We start from the raw sequence: 17227 nt of genomic DNA, 5'->3' as shown, positions 1-17227 counted from the left end.
ATGCCATATTCTCTGGGACACATTTAAAGCAGTCTCTAGAGGAAAATATATAGCAATAAGTGCCGATACGAGAAAAGTGGAGAGATCCAAAATTGACACCCTATCATCAAAATTGAAAGAGCTTGAGGAGCAAGATAAAAAAAACTCAAAACCTAGCAGAAGACAAGAAATAACTAAGATCAGAGCTGAACTGAAGGAGATTGAGACATGAAAAACCCTTCAAAAAATCAATAAATCCAAGAGCTGGTTTTTTGAAAAGATCAACAAAATAAACAAACCAAGCCAGACTGATACAAAAGAAAAGAGAGAACAACCAAATAGATGCAATAAAAAACAATAAAGGGGAAATCAGCACAGATTCCACAGAAATTCAAACCATCATCAGAGAATATAACAAACAACTCTATGCACATAAACTAGTAAACCTGGAAGAAATGGATAAATTCCTGGACTCCTGTGTCCTCCCAAGCCTAAACCAGGAGGAAACCGAAACTATGAATAGACCAATAACAAGGTCTGAAGTCGAGGCAGCAATTAAGAGCCTACCACACAAAAAAAGCCCAGGTCCAGATGGGTTCACAGCCGAATTCTACCAAACACACAAAAAGGAGCCGGTACCACTCCTTCTGAAACTATTTCAAATAATCCAAAAAGAGGGAATCCTTCCCAAATAATTTTATGAGACCAACATCATCCTGTTACCAAAACCCAGCAGAGACTCAACAAGAAAAGAAAACTTCAGGCCAATATCCATGATGAACATAGATGCAAAGATCTTCAATAAAATATTGGCAAGCCGATTGCAACAGCAAATCAAAAAACTTATCTATCATGATCAAGTAGGATTCATCCTGGGGATGCAAGGTTGATTCAACATATGCAAGTCTATAAACGTAATTCACCACATAAACAGAACCAAAAACAAAAACCACATGATTATCTCAATTGACGCAGAGAAGGCATTCCACAAAATTCAACAGCCCTTTATGCTGAAAATCCTCAATAAACTCGGTATCGATGGAACACATCTCAAAGTAATAAAAGCTATTTATGACAAACCAACAGCCAATATCATACTGAATGGGCAAAAACTGGAAGCATTCCCTTTGAAATCCCGCACTAGACAAGGATGCCCTCGTTCACCACTCCTATTCAATATAGTACTGGAAGTTCTGGCCAGAGCAATAAGGAAAGAAAAAGAAATAAATGTTATTCAGATAGGAAAGGTGGAAGCCAAAGTGTCTCTATTTGCAGACGACATGATAGTATACCTAGAAGACCCCATCGCCTCAGCCCAAAAACTGAAACTGATAAGCAAATTCAGCAAAGTCTCAGCATATAAAATCAATGTGCAAAAATCACAAACATTCCTCTATACCAATAACAGACTCAAAGGGAGCCAAATCAAGAACGAACTGCCATTCACAATTGCTACAAAAAGAATAAAATACCTAGGAATACAACTCACAAGGAACGTAAAGGACCTCTTCAAGGAAAACTACAAACCACTGCTCAACGAAATCAGAGAGGACACGAACAGATGGAGAAACATTCCATGTTCATGGTTAAGAAGAATTAATATTGTGAAAATGGCTATACTGCCCAAAGTAATTTACAGAATCAATGCTATCCCCATCAAGCTACCATTGACTTTCTCCAAAGAACTGGAAAAAACCACCATGAACTTCATATGGAACCAAAAGAGAGCCCACATAGCCAAGTCAATTCTGAGCAAAAAGAACACAGTGGGGGGCATCACACTACCGGATTTCAAACTATACTACAAGGCTACAGGAATGAAAACAGCATGGTACTGGTACCAAAACAGAGATATAGACCAATGGAACAAAACAGAGGCATCGGAGGCAACACAACATATCTACAACCATACAATCTTTGATAAACCTGACAAAAACAAGCAATGGGGAAAGGATTCCCTGTTGAATAAATGGTGTTGGGAAAACTGGCTAGCCATGTACAGAAAGCAGAAACTGGACCCCTTCCTGACACCTTACACTAAAATTAACTCCAGATGGATTAAAGACTTAAACATAAGACTTGGCACCATAAAAACCCTAGAAGGAAATCTAGGCAAAACCATCCAGGACATAGGAGTAGGCAAGGACTTCATGAACAAAACACCAAAAGCATTGGCAACAAAAGCCAAAATAGACAAATGGGACCTAATCAAACTCCACAGCTTCTGCAAGGCAAAAGAAACAGTCACTAGAGTGATTTGGCAACCAACAGAATGGGAAAACATTTTTGCAGTTTACCCACCTGACAAAGGGCTGATATCCAGAATTTACAAAGAACTCAAACAGATTTACAGGAAAAAAACAAACAAGCCCATTCAAAAATGGGCAAAGTATATGAACAGACACTTTACAAAAGAAGACATACATGAGGCCAAAAATCATATGAAAAAATGCTCATCATCACTGGTCATCAGAGAGATGCAAATCAAAACCACATTGAGATACCATCTCACGCCACTTAGAATGGCGATCATTAAAAAATCTGGAGACAACAGATGCTGGAGAGGATGTGGAGAAAAAGGAACACTTTTACACTGTTGGTGGGAGTGTCAATTAGTTCAACCATTGTGGAAGACAGTGTGGCAATTCCTCAAAGCCTTAGAAATAGAAATTCCATTTGACCCAGCAATCCCATTACTGGGTATATATCCAAAGGACTATAAATCGTTCTAATAAGGACAAATGCACACGAATGTTCATTGCAGCACTGTTTACAATAGGAAAGACCTGGAATCAACCCAAATGCCCATCGATGATAGACTGGATTGGGAAAATGTGGCACATATACACCATGGAATACTATGCAGCAATCAAAAACTATTAGTTCGTGTCGTTTGTAGGGACATGGATGAATCTGGAGAACATCATTCTCAGCAAACTGACACAAGAACAGAAAATGAAATACCGCATATTCTCACTTATAGGCGGGTGATGAAAAATGAGAACACACGGACACAGGGAAGGGAGTACTAAACACTGGGGTCTATTGGAGGGAATAGGGGAGGGACAGTGGGAGGGGGAGCTGGGGAGGGACAGCCTGGGGATAAATGCCAAATGTGGGTGAAGGGGAGAAAGGAAGCAAAACACACTGCCATGTGTGCACCTATGCAACTGTCTTGCATGTTCTGCACGTGTACCCCAAAACCTAAAATGCAATAAAAAAATTTAAAAAAAGACAAAATGGACAAAGAAGGACGTTACATAATGGTAAAAGAATCAACACAACAAGAAGAGCTAATGATCCTAAATATACACACACCCAATACAGGAACACCCAGATACATAAGACAAGTTCTTAATGACTTATAAAGAGACTTAGACTCTCATTAATAGTGGGAGACTTTAACATCACATCATCAATATTAGACAGATCAATGAGACTGAAAATTAACAAAGATATCCAAGACTTGAACTCAGACCTGGAACAAGTAAACTTAATAAACATTTATAGAACTCTCCACCCCAAATACACAAAACATACATTCTTATCAGTACCACATCACACCTACTCTAAAAGTGACTACATAATTGGAAGTAAAACACTCCTCTGTAATTGCATAGAATTTCACAGGTTTAAATGAAATATTGGTTGACTGCTTGTTTGTTATTTTCCTCCCTTATTCCTTCCTGTCTCCATTGTTAAGCACAATTATTGGCATTAAAGAGGTTTTCAATACCCATTTTTAGACTGCATTCTAGTCTGGGCAATAAAGCAAGACTCCCATTCTCTCTCCCTCTTTCTCTCTTTCATTCTTTTTCTTTCTTTCTCTCTTTTTTCCAAAAAAAAAAAAAAGAAATTATAAGAATGAACTTAAAGAGTGATGATTGTTTTCAGTTTATTTTTTAGACATTAGCAACGTTCAACTTTGTGTTTTCTGATATGCACTAATACGGCAAATAAACATAAACCTGGGAATGGGGTAGTTATAATTTCTTACATTACTCATTCTCCATAGTGTCAGTTATTATGGTTACCTCAAAAGATTATATTTTAACTGTAATTGGACTTCAAGGTATGAGGAGTAGGGAAACGTTGTTGTTATGAACAACTGGTTTGTTATATAAAATAGGTGTTAAAATTCTTCTCATGCTAAAATTTGAAAATCTTGTCCATAGAAATTTTAATCTTGCCTTTGCTTATAGCTACAGATATCTTATTGTTTTTACAATACATTCTATCTGTATTATCCAACAACAAATGTCAATTGTCCTAAACATAAACTCATCAAACTGCTATGTTTCCATTTTCTTCAATGATATGTATGCAAATTAATTTGATTTAATATTTAGTGAAGAATAGAATCCCCTTACAAATGACTTTCACCCCTTCATCATATAAATCCCAGATCTTTCAGTTTCCTGGAGTATTGAAAATGTAGCCTCATGCACCATTACATTGTGTAGTCACTAGCTAAAAACAACTACATCAAAAAAGCAGGGGAAGATGCGAGTTATATTACTAATAAAGACTTAAACTGGAAATTTAAGCCACTATTTTTAAATACCTAGATATACTTTTTACAAACACATAACATGCAAGTAAATATAACTAAGCAAAGGCAAACTCCAAAACTAGTTTTTGAGGGTATCCTGCGGAAATTAAACCTTTTTTTCCTTTTGATAAAATGCATTCCACCATAGCCCAGAGAATTTAAAATGTTTTATTCCCACAACAAACTCAAAATAGGTTGAATAAACACCAAATGTGGTTTTTGGTGTTTAAAGAAAGAGTATCAAACTATAAAGTAGTTATTATAAATTATGTATTTTAATAGAAAGCTACTAAAGATATGTGACAAAAATAATATCATGGTCCACACTATTACCCACTCCTTCGAAAAATCTAAACCCAACATCAACTTGGATAAGAAAATGGAAGCTGCAGTGACCCAGGATGTTGGGTGAGGGGTCAGCTAAACACTGTGACTATGTGAACACTGGAAGATCAGCTAATTATGCTGCTGTTTCTGGGAACTTTGCCCTTATTAATCACCCTTGGCATACAACCAACCCAGACTGGAAGTGTAGAACCTGAGACTGGGCATTTCCAGGCACTGAAACTTTCCAACAGCTCTGACACTTCATTCTCAGAGAAAAATGCCAGGTGGGAATTATGGCTCCAATGTTTTAATTTGTGACCTCATCAAGTAAGCAAATTTCAGTTACTTATTATGCCTCTTTCTCTCTCTTTCTTCTGTCTTGTATTAATCAAGAACAGACATATATGTAAGCACTTGTTTATTTCACATATTTTTTAAAGAAAGCTACGTGAAGCCACACCATGTTTCCTGAGTCTTGCCTTCTGATGCTGACTTTTACCCATCTCATCTTTATTAGCCATAGAGTATATGGTTTATTTTGAAACAAGGGAAAAGTCAGGTTTATTATAAAAATTATGCATAGATTTCTCTTTTAGCAAAACTTTCACATAAGGACAGTAAAAGAACTGTGCTACACAAATAAATATTAAAAGAGAGAGAAAGAAAATATGAACCTGACACTGATGATATTCACACATGACTGCAATCTCCAATGCCCTGATCTCCAAGTACAGATGAATCAAATGATATAAAGTCTACTAATGAGACCATAAATTGTTTGTATTTGTCTAGAAGGAAATTTACCAATGATACCAATGTCTTAGAATTTTTTCTCAAGAATCTAGAAATAGAAATACCATTTGACCCAGCAATCCCATTATTGAGTATACACCCAAAGGATTATAAATCATTCTTTTATAAGGATACAGGCACATGTATGTTTATTGCGGCACTGTTCACAATAGCAAAGACTTGGAACTAATCCAAATGCCCAACAATAATAGACCAGATAAAGAATAGGTGACACATATACACCATGGAATACTAAGCAGCCATAAGGATTTCATGTTCTTTCCAGGGACATGAATAAAGCTGGAAACCATCATTCTCAGAAAACTGACACAAGAACAGAAAACCAAACACTGCATGTTCTCACTCATAAGTTGGTGTTGAACAGTGAGAACACATGGACACAGGGAGGGGAACATCACATACTGGGGCCTGTTGGGGGGTGAGGGGCTAGGGAAGGGATAGCAAGATGTAGGGGCATAGGGGAGGGATAGCATTAGGAGAAATACCTAATGTAGAGGATGAGGTGATCAGTGCAGCAAACCACCATGGCACTGTGTATACCTATGTAACAAACCTGCACATTCTGCACATGTACCCCAGAACCTAAAATCATAAAAAATCCAGTCTGAAAAAAAATAACAAGATCTAGTGGCTAGTATAATAATTACTATAATTTCAAATGGTAATACATATAAACAATATTTAAAGATTTAAAAAAAGAATTTTTCATGCCCTTTGACTCAGCAGTACTATTTCTAGGAGTTCCTCCTAAGGGAATAATTATGGAATTACCCAAAATATAGTGACAAATTGTCTATTCCAAGTTTTTAAAACAATTATAAAATGTGGTAAAAATAATTGTCCAAAAATAGGAAATTGGTTAAATTTATGTGATACAACCATACATGGTAATACTATCCATCTAATTTTAAAAGATGTCGTAAAAGAATATTTAATATATTAATCAAATCATAGAAGAAGCTTAGTAAGCATTTATTGAAAAAAGGAATAACACTGGATATGATTCAAAACAGGAATAAAAAAGTAGATATGTGTATATATATTTTTTCATTTTTAAAAACAACATTCATACATCTGAAATATAAAAAATGTTACCAAAAGATGTATCTGAGTGTTGGAAATTTAGATTAATTTTTAGTTTCATCTCTAGTTTCTTAAATGTATTTTTAAAATTTTCTTTAACAAATAGAATTATTTCTGTATTAAGAGAAATATGCGTAACAGGAAAAGCTCATAGAGCACTAAATAGTTATCTTGAAAATTACTACTGAGTAAAGCTACTAACAAGTACAACAAACTGAAATAATTTAGTTGAGAAAATATAAAACCATGGGCATCAACATGGTACATACAGAGGAGCAAAAGTGTTAAATCATTGTGGATTTTAAATAGCATTCAGATTCAGATCTCAAATAATAATAGAATATTAATTGTGAACTAACATTATGAGATGTAATATACCTATCAAACAATAAAGTAGAAATCACTTGGTATCATCACTCTATAGCTTTTTCCACATATTGACTTCAAATCTGACATAGCTAAATGGAGCATCAGACAATTATGTCTCATCTATATGATTAATTCATTCAAATGTTAGGAAATAAAAGCCACAATCTCATCTGAGTCTCAGACAAGCAATTAAACTTGTCTTCATGTTACTGATGAAATACAGCCCAAATAGAATCTAAATTGTTTCAAAAAAAAAAAAAAAAACAGTAAAGGAAGAGGTTCAATTGTAGTCCAATTGTTTTTAAAATGTGTTTTAGTAAAAGAGAACATCCTTCAAAGCTGTGCTATCCAAGATGTTAGCCCTTAGCCATATGTGGCTTAAAAATGTGATGGTCTAAATTAAGATGTGTTGTAAGTATAAAATGCAGACCAGATTTCAAAGACTTCATATGAAAAAAGAGAATGTATAATATCTCACTAATTTTTAAATATTGATTGTATGTTGAAATTATAGTATTTTGGAACTGTTACATTAAATAAGATACATTTTAAAATAAATTTCATCTTATTTTAATTTTTTAATACAGCAACTTGAAACTTAAAATTACATATGTGCTCACACATGCAGCTTTTATCATATTTCTATGAAACAGCACTAATCTAGTACTCAACCTGATTTACCAGCATCCTGGAATGCGTATATCCTTGAAGCAGTGCGGTAAGAGGGGAAAGCTCTCTATTCAGATGTGCAGAAGAGACTTAATCTTGCCCAACTATTTACCATGTCAGAGACTTTGGGGAAATTGCTCACCTTCCTTTGAGCTACAGTTTCTTCATCTATAAAATAGAGCTTTTAAGATGGGGTAAACTGAGGGTTAAAATCATTTATATTTGTCAGATCATATAATAGGTACTCATTAAATATCAGTGGTCTCCTCTTCACTCATTATCTTAGACTTTTAAAAATGTGTATTTTTGTTTTAAAAAACAGAAAGTACAAATATGCCAAAATTATGTATAATTTTGCCACTTGAGGATAACAATTTTTTTTTTTGAGACAGGGTCTCACTCTTTTGCCCAGACTAGACGGCAGTGGTATGATCTCAGCTTGCCTCCCAGGCTCAAGCGATTCTTCTGCCTCGGGCTCCCGAGTAGCTGGGATTATAGGCGCATGCCACTACTGCTGGACTAATTTTTGTATTTTTAGTAGAGACAGGGTTTCATCATGTTGGCCAGGCTAGTCTTGAACTCCTGACCCCAAATAATCTACCCGCCTTGGCCTCCCAAAGTGCTGTGATTACAGGCATGAGCCACCGTGCCTGGCCCAGGATAACTATTTTTGTTTATTTGGGTAAATAACCTTCCAGTCTTTTTCTGTGGCTATATATAGATGTAACACTTTCAGAAGGAAAGAAAAAAAGAAAGTCCATGTTATATAAACTATTTTGTGGCCTTTTTAATTATATAGTAACATATTCAAACCATTTGTGTCATTAGAAGTACCCTTTATATAATCATTAATGTTAGTGTAGAATTCCATTGTGTGGATATATCACACTTGATGAAACTGATTCCTTATTTGCTGGCTCTTTAGGTAGTTTTTAAGAAATTGCCATCACTAAGGAAAGAAAATTTAATGTTGAACACTCTTGAAGCCAATATTCACTTTATGTCTATGATTATTTCCTTAAAGATCATTTCTAAAGAAACAGAATATTCACATCTATGAAGATTTTTGATGACATGGTGTCAGACTTCCAAAAAAAATTATATGTCAATGATATACAAAAATGTCCATTTCTCCCATACCATTTCAAACTCTGGACACATATATGTTTTACCATTTTATAGGCAAAAATCTGAGAATTATTTTAATTTTTGTTGCTTTAATGAGTAGAAAAGCTTTTATAAGTTTCTTAGTCATTTGCATTTAGGATTACCAGCCAGAGTTCCACAGACTGCCCCACCATGAACATCTATTCATTCTCCTCCCAGCATCTACACCATATACTCTGCAACCTCACCTGTTAGAGTAGCAGATGAACCACCTGTGCTCATTCCTCCACTTGTGTGCTAAATCCCAAATCTCCTTACAACTCCAAGACATCATTCAGCAATTCCTGTCTCACCTGCATTGTAAGAGTTTATCCTTTACTAGATTACTCTTACTAGCATCAAACACACTGCTACTTCTCCCACTTGAAACAAAACAAAAACAAAAGACAAAAAAAAGTAAATAACTACATAAAGGCCTAGCCCTACTTCCCTACTCTCCTTTGCGTAAAAGCTTCTCAAAATAGTTATCTATACACATCGTCTTCAATTCCTTTCTTATCCATTCAAATCTATACCATCAGGCATTTGCTTCCACTTCTTCAATGAAAATGGAACCTTCAGCTAAAGTCACCAACAACCCCTATTAAAGCCAACAGTCAATTATTAGTGTATTTTACTTATCAGCAGCATGTATTCAGTGGACTGACCAGTGCCTTGTCACTTGCCTTCCAGGACACTACACTCTCTTGGTTTTCATATCTCACAGACCTTTTCTCAGTGTCCTTTGTTGGCTCTTCCTCTTGTCCCTGACATTGCAATGTTGGCAGGCCTAAGGATTAGTCTTTGATTTTCTCCTTTCTCTCTTTACTCACTACTTTAATGATCACACCCAATCTCATGCTAATGACTCATATCCATGTAACTCCAGTCAAGATCTCTTTCCTAAATCCCAAACCCATACAGCTAACTGCATCCACACAATTTCTACATGGATACCTAATGGTATTGCAACTTCATTGTGTCCAAATCTCAACCCTGGATTTTCTCCAAAGCCAAAGCTTGCTTCACATATAGTCTTCCCATCTAACTTGATGGCAACTCCATCCTTCTAGTTGCTCAGTCCCGAAAAAGCAACTATGTGGAACTATTCTTGTTGCTCTTTTTCTTACATGGCTCATTGAATCTGTCAACAGATGCTTGGCTCTGCCTTTAAAATATATCCAAGAGCTGACCTGGATTCTTTTAACTCTCTTAGTGTCCAATATTTTCTTGCACTTCTACCCCCAGCCCCACAGTTTGTCTTAAACACGGTAACTGCCAAAGTGATTCTGCTAAAACATAAGTCTGATTTTGCCACTCTGCTCACTTCTGCTCAACAACTTCCAACAGCTTCTCATATCACACAGAGTAAAAGCAGAAGTTTTAAAAATGGCTACAAGGCTCTAAATGTCCTGCCCCATACCATACCTCTAGGACCCCACTTTTACTAGTCTCTGGCTCTGTCACTCTGTTCCTGCCACACTGGCCTCTTGTCAGGCTTACTCCACCTCGGTAAACACTGCTGGAATACTTTTACCCAAATTATCTGCATGACTAGTTCTCCCAACCCCGTCCTAACTTTTATGTCACTTTCTCAATCAGCCCTACCCCAAACATCTGTTTAAAATTACAGTCTGTCCCCTACAACCCCCAATACCTTCTACCTCTCTTACTTTGTATTTTTTCATAGCACTTATCACATTCTAGCACTACTGTGTATAATTCGCTTATGTATTATGTTTATAGTTTTCAGTGTGCTTCTATTTCATGAATACAGAAATTTTTGTATATTTTATGCCAATAGATGCTAAAAATATTTGTTGAAAATATGAAGAATAAGTCAGTCATATCTTCATCTCCTTTGCTCCATTTTCCTTTCGGCTGTTCACCACTCAATTAATTTGCAAAATGACTTTATGTATTACAGATTTTAATCTTTTGTACCTGATATGTTGCCAACATTTTCCTGTTATTTTTTATACCCTTGTCAAATTTTTCCTTTAAAAATTATTTTAGAATAGAAACAATATTCATATGGTTCAAAATTCAAAAGGTTTAATGAAAGAGGATATAATGAAAATTCTTTCTCACACCTACTCCTCCAGGCTTCTAGCTCCCCTCCCTCAAGCTGAATGTTATCAATTTTTGTGTATTGCTTGACATGTAAAAGCAAATATATAAATACATATATATGTTTACTTTTTTCTGTTTTACACAATGTAGACTGCACATTGCTTTAATTGCTTAACTATATACCTCACCTTAACCCTTACATATTGTTCCATGTCAGTTAATGTAAATTTTCACCTTTTTATCTGCAGAATAATACATTGTATGAATGTACAATAATCTATAAAACAAGTTCCCATTGATATTAAGGGTTTTGCTCAATCTTTCACTACTGCAATGAATAACCATAAAAACAAATCGGTGTATACATATTCAAGTATATTTGTATGATATACTATTGAAATTTGGAGGCTGTCAGGACAAAGGACATGTGCTTTGTGATTTGGTAAGTCCTGCTGATCTGCTCTACAGAAAGTTCCATCAGTTTCAACTCCCTTTAGCAGAATATAAAATACCTATATCCCCACACTCTTGCCATATCTGTTAGATTTCATTGCAGATGATAAAAGCTACTCAAGCTATTTAAGCAAAAAGGAGCTTATGACTAGATATTATATGACTTACCCAATAATTCCTGTCATGATTAGGAAAGGCCCCACCTACCACCTCAGGAAGTTATAATTTCAGATTATGATCACATGAGCAAAATTCCAAATCCAAATTCCTTCAAAGATTTCAGATTATCCGAGCCCAAATCACATCTATTGACCTATCTATTCAAGACAACATGCTATAGTTTATAAAATGCTTAATATAAGATACAATAGTACTCCCTCATTATTGCTTCTTTTCCCCAGAATTCTCCTACGTATTCTTTTTAAATGTAAATTCAAATAATCCTGTGGATATTTTTATTGAGATCACATTAAAATTATAGACTGAGGAAAAATATATCTATAATTATTAAATATTCTATTCTGAGACTAAAATATGGCTTTTTAAAGTTTTATGTCCTTCAGTAACATTTAGAATTTTTTTCCTATAGTACAGTTTTTTTACATTTCTTATTAAATTAATTCCCAAATATTCTATATTTTTATTGCTATTGCAAACTGTTTCCATTGTTTATGTATATATGAAAATTTGGTTCTATTTATAATAATTTTATACCCAGCCATCTTACCAAATTATCTTGTTTCTATACACTTTTTCCATTGATTGCATGAGTTTTTCTGGTAAAAACTCACTATCTACAAATAAGATAATTTTATCTACATCTATATTTTATAACTCTAACATCTTTATCTTATCTAATTGTGTTGCCTAGTATTTCCAAAATAACATTAAATAATGGTGGTGTTTATAGACTTGTCACTAATAAAAATGCTTCTCTTGTTTTCCTATTAAGCTTTTAGAAGTTTATATATTTTATTATAGCAAAAAGTATTCATCTATTATATTTACATTTTTAAAGAATAAATTTTAGTTTTTTAATAGGATTTCAGTGTTCAGAAAGATAAGTCATAATAGATCTCCTTACATTAACTATTTTAAGGTGCTGGAATAATGAGATAGAATGTTTTATTTAGAATTTTTGTATTAATAGATACAAGTGAGATTGGGTCACAGTTTTTGTATGTGTGCAATATTTTTCAAGATTTTCTACCAATGTTATACTTGCTTCATAAAGATAACTTAGAAGTTTCCCTCCTTTTTCTATGCTCTGAAACAGTTACATAGCAATGAAATTGTAATTTTTTCTGTCTCTGTTTAAAGTAATAAACTTTATATTCTTAGCACAGTTTTAGAGTCACACCAAATTAAGCAGAAAGCATAGAGGGTTCCCATGTATCCTCAGCTCCCATGAAAAATCAAACCTCTTCCACTATCAGTAATCCTTGCCAAAGAGTACATTTGTCATAATCGATGAATCTACAATGACACATTATTACCCAAAGTCCATAGTATATATTAGGATTCACTCTTGGTGCCATATATCCTATGAGTTTTGACAAACATGTAATGACATTTATCCACCATTGTAGTATTGCACAAAATAGTTTTATTGTCCTGACACTACATTGTGCTCTGCCTACTCATTTATCGCTCCCTTCTAACCCCTGGCAACGCTAATTTTTTTTACTGAATCCATAATGTTGCCTTTTCCAGAATGCCATACTGTTGGAATAATATACTATGTGGCTTTTTCAGATTGGCTTCTTTCACAGTTATATGCATTTAAATTTCCTGCATGTCTTTTCATGGCTTGCTAGCTCTTTTCTTTTTAGCGCTGAATAAAATTTCATTGTCTGTATGTACCACAGTTTATTTATCCATTCACCTACCGAAGAACATCTTGGTCACTTCCAAGTTTCAGCAATTATGAATAAATCTACTATAAACATCCATTTGCAGGTTTTTGTGTTGACATATATTTTTTATTCATTTGGGTAAATACCAAGAAGCATGATTGCTGGATTGTATGGTAGAAGTATATTTAGTTTTATAAGAAACTGCCAAACTGACTTCCAAAGTGGCCATACCATTTTGAATTCCCACCAGCAATGAAGAAGAGGTCCTGTTGCTCTACATATTTGTCAGCATTTGGTGTTGTCAGTGTTCTGGATTTTGGCCATTCTAATAAGTGTGTAGGGGTATCTTGTCTTAATTTACATTCTCTAGTGGCACATAATGTGGAGCATTTTTTTCATGTACTTATATGCCATCTGTATATCTTTTTTGGTGAGGTGTCTTCAGGATTTTGCCCATATTTTAATTAGGTTGTTTGTTTGTTTATTGTTGAGTTTTAAAAGTAATTTGTGTATTTCGGATAACAGTCTTTTATCAGATGTGTCTTTTGCAATATTTTCTCTCATTCTGCAGCTTGTGTTCTCATTTTCTTGACATTGTCTCTTGCAGAGCATAAGTTTGTCATTTTAATGAAGTTCAGCTTATCAATTATTTCATTCATGGATCATGCTTTTGGTCTCAAAAGTCATTCTCATACCCACGATTATCTAGGTTTTCTCCTATGTTATCTTCTAAGAGTTTTACAGTTTTGTGCTTGACATTTAGTCCTATGCATTTTGAGTTAGTTTTTGTGAAAGGTGTCTAGATTTTTTCTTTTTTTGCATATGTGTGTCTAGTTGTTCCAGTAACATTTGTTGAAAAGACTATCTTTGCTTCATTGTATTGCCTCTGTTCCTTTGTCAAACATCACACCTTTGTGGATCTATTTCTGGGTTCTTCATTCTGTTCTGTGTTCTGCTTGGCTGTTCCCTGGTCATACCACACAATCTTGATTACTGTAAGTCTTAAAGTTAAGGAGTATCAGTCCTCCAACTTTGCTCTTCTCTTTCAGTATTGATCTGGCTATCTGGGTTTTTCATCTTTCCACATAAACATTAGAGTCAGCTAGCTAGTCTATATACAAAAAACTATTTTCTGGGATTTTGACTGGCATTGCCCTGAATGCATAGATCAAGTTGGTTCCTTTCATCCTCCTGCTGCCAGAAGCACAAGGGAATTTTTCTCAGATATTTATAATGAGAACTTGCTACAGCTCCTGGAGTAAAACTCACAAAAATGTGGAGCATCTCCTATGACTGGGTCTTCCTGGAGTTTTTAACTATCAGAGTTGTCCACACTGAACCTCTAGCAGTTTATCAATTACAGTTCAGGGATTCTTAGCTCATTACTGGTTCCTGCAGAGGTTTCTGCTCATGGGTTTCTGTTCCAGTAAGTTGTAATTCTTTGTATCTTCCTGTCTCTCCAATATTGGGGGCAGCACTTTGCGCTGTGGTCTCACTCATCTGATAAACAAAGAAAAGCTGTTCATTTTTCAGTTTGTTCAGCTTTTTATTTGTTGTTAGAGGCTAGTGACAACTAGATTTCTATGTGCTAGACTGGAAACCAAAAGCCTCTATGTACTAGAGTCAAAACTTCTCTGAGAAACTATCATGCTAGATTTTTTTTAAATGTTTATGTCATTGTATTTATTTAAACTTTTCCTTTATGCGTTTCACTGAAAATAGGCTTTGAATTGCCTTCTGCATTTCAGGATTACTTATTTTTATTATCATCTCATTCTTTTATGACTTTATTTCTTCATATCTTAATGCATCTGGAGTTTGTTGTGTCAAATAGAATGAAGAGATCTAACCTCATCTTCAAATTGCCTGTTATCTAATGCTATCTCTTAAATAGTCCAATATTCCCCAGTTTTGAAATTTGCCTTTATAGTAAATTAAATAATATTTTTCTGTTTTATTTCTATTTTATTCTACTGATCCGCTACATACTCCATAGTCACATAGAACTTTCTAACTTATTTTGATTTTAAAATATGTATCTATATTTGGCTGTGCAAGACCCATCCCTCAACTACTAGTTAATCTTCATTTTTAAAGTTTGGTTGATTTTACAAGCTTAATTTTCCTAATAAATTGGAATATTTTTAATAATTCTTCAGATTAATTCCATGAGTTATGGCTATTTTGAAGCCAAATCAACTATTGTGTCAAATTAGGGATGTTTTTAGTTGCAAACAACTAAAAATTCAAGTCATGCTGGTTTAAGATAATAATTGGACTAAAGGCCCTTAAAACTCCAGCAGTGAGGTGGACTTCCTATGCCATTGAAATAAGGCACCAGCTCAGTTTCTCCAGGACTCCCTGTCTCTGCTCTGGCTTCAAGGGCTATCTTCCTTTGGTCACCAGATGACTGCCAGCAGCAACCTCAGCCATGCAGAAGAAAAGATACTGCTTCTCACAAGCACCTAACAAAAGTCCTGACCTCTGCTCAGGATAGCCTATGCTAACCCTACTCATTCTTCAAAGTTCACAGTGAATTTTTCTTCTTCCATCAACCCTCCTCAGTTATTTTATCCTCAATATTTCTTTCCTCTGCAGAAATATTAGCATGTGCATTAGTCTGTTCTGATGCTGCTAATAAAGACATACCCAAGACTGGGTAATTTATAAAAGAAAGAGGTTTAATTGACTCATAGTTCCACATGGCTGGGGAGGCCTCACGCTCATGGCAGAAGGCAAAGGAGAAGCAAAGTCACATCTTACATGGTTGCAAGCAAGAAAGCTTGTGCAGGGGAACTCCCATTTATAAAACCATCAGATCTCAAGACTTAATAACTACCAGGAGGACAATAGAGAAATTGCCCCCATGATTCACTTTTCTCCACCTGTCCCCAGCCTTGATACGTGGGGATTATTACAATTCAAGGTGAGATTTGGGTGGGGACACAGCCAAACCATATCAGCATGTGATGTACATTCATCTAATCCTCTTCTGAGGATTAGACATCCCTGAGCTAGTCACTGTGACCTGGGGAAATAAGGTTGCACTGACTGGTACATACTCCCAATCACTGCCTATCTTTGGATCTGGAGATGGAATCATTTCAACCAAACCAGCGAGCTACTACAAAACAGGAAGAATTAGCATAAATACTGGGACTAACCATTATGTCCACTGCCTTTAACCCAATGAAAACCTTTCATAATTAAAAATACCCCCTGGATATTTCAACTTTCTTACAGCACAGCAATGTACAACTATCTATACACATACTCCCACATACATGAACACAACCTTTGTGAACCCAATAATTAGAACAAAGAGGGCAAAAGGCCATATCAAAGTAGTAGAGATACTGGTAAACTAGAAGTACAAATAATATTATGATTGAACCTATAATTTGTTGTCCTAGGTAAATCAGTATCTTTTATGCCTTACTGCTCACAAGCCATGGACTACTGAGAGTCACGACCTCTGTATTTATTCAAAATAGCTCTTTTACTCTTTCTTATCAAAGACCCGACTCCTGAAACTTCAGTTTTTATTGATGCTTCATGATTTTCTGCCAGCATATTTATAAAATATTTTCTTTAGTTGACGTTTGCATGTTATTTTTATTTGGTCAGGGTAAATGTATACATGTTTCTTTCCCCAAATATTTCTAGCTTTCTCAGAGGCAAAGCCATATACTAAACTAATCTGTCTGTTGAACCCCTACTAGGGAGCTTGCAATGACTACTGTATATTAAGGTTTATTCAATAAATATTCATCAAGTAAAACACATCATCAACTGTATAAAATGTATTTTGGATAATTATAGGTGGCAACCAGACTATTAAACTATAATTTATAAACTTTACCTTCCTCCAAAGTAGATTCCTATTGTTCACATAACATGCCTTGCC

At 35.0% G+C, this 17227-nt stretch overlaps 1 protein-coding gene across 9 annotated transcripts in view; it reads right to left on the bottom strand.

Annotated features, from left to right (window-relative positions):
* The window catches only part of CCDC148 (coiled-coil domain containing 148), a 297672-nt gene that overhangs the window by 165464 nt on the left and 114981 nt on the right, over window positions 1-17227 (bottom strand). The window lies entirely within an intron of this gene.

Source organism: Callithrix jacchus, chromosome 6, assembly GCF_049354715.1.
Source record: "Callithrix jacchus isolate 240 chromosome 6, calJac240_pri, whole genome shotgun sequence".
Taxonomy (NCBI): domain Eukaryota; kingdom Metazoa; phylum Chordata; class Mammalia; order Primates; family Cebidae; genus Callithrix; species Callithrix jacchus.
Note: the sequence above shows the minus strand (reverse complement) of the source record. Positions and strands in the feature narration are given on the sequence as shown.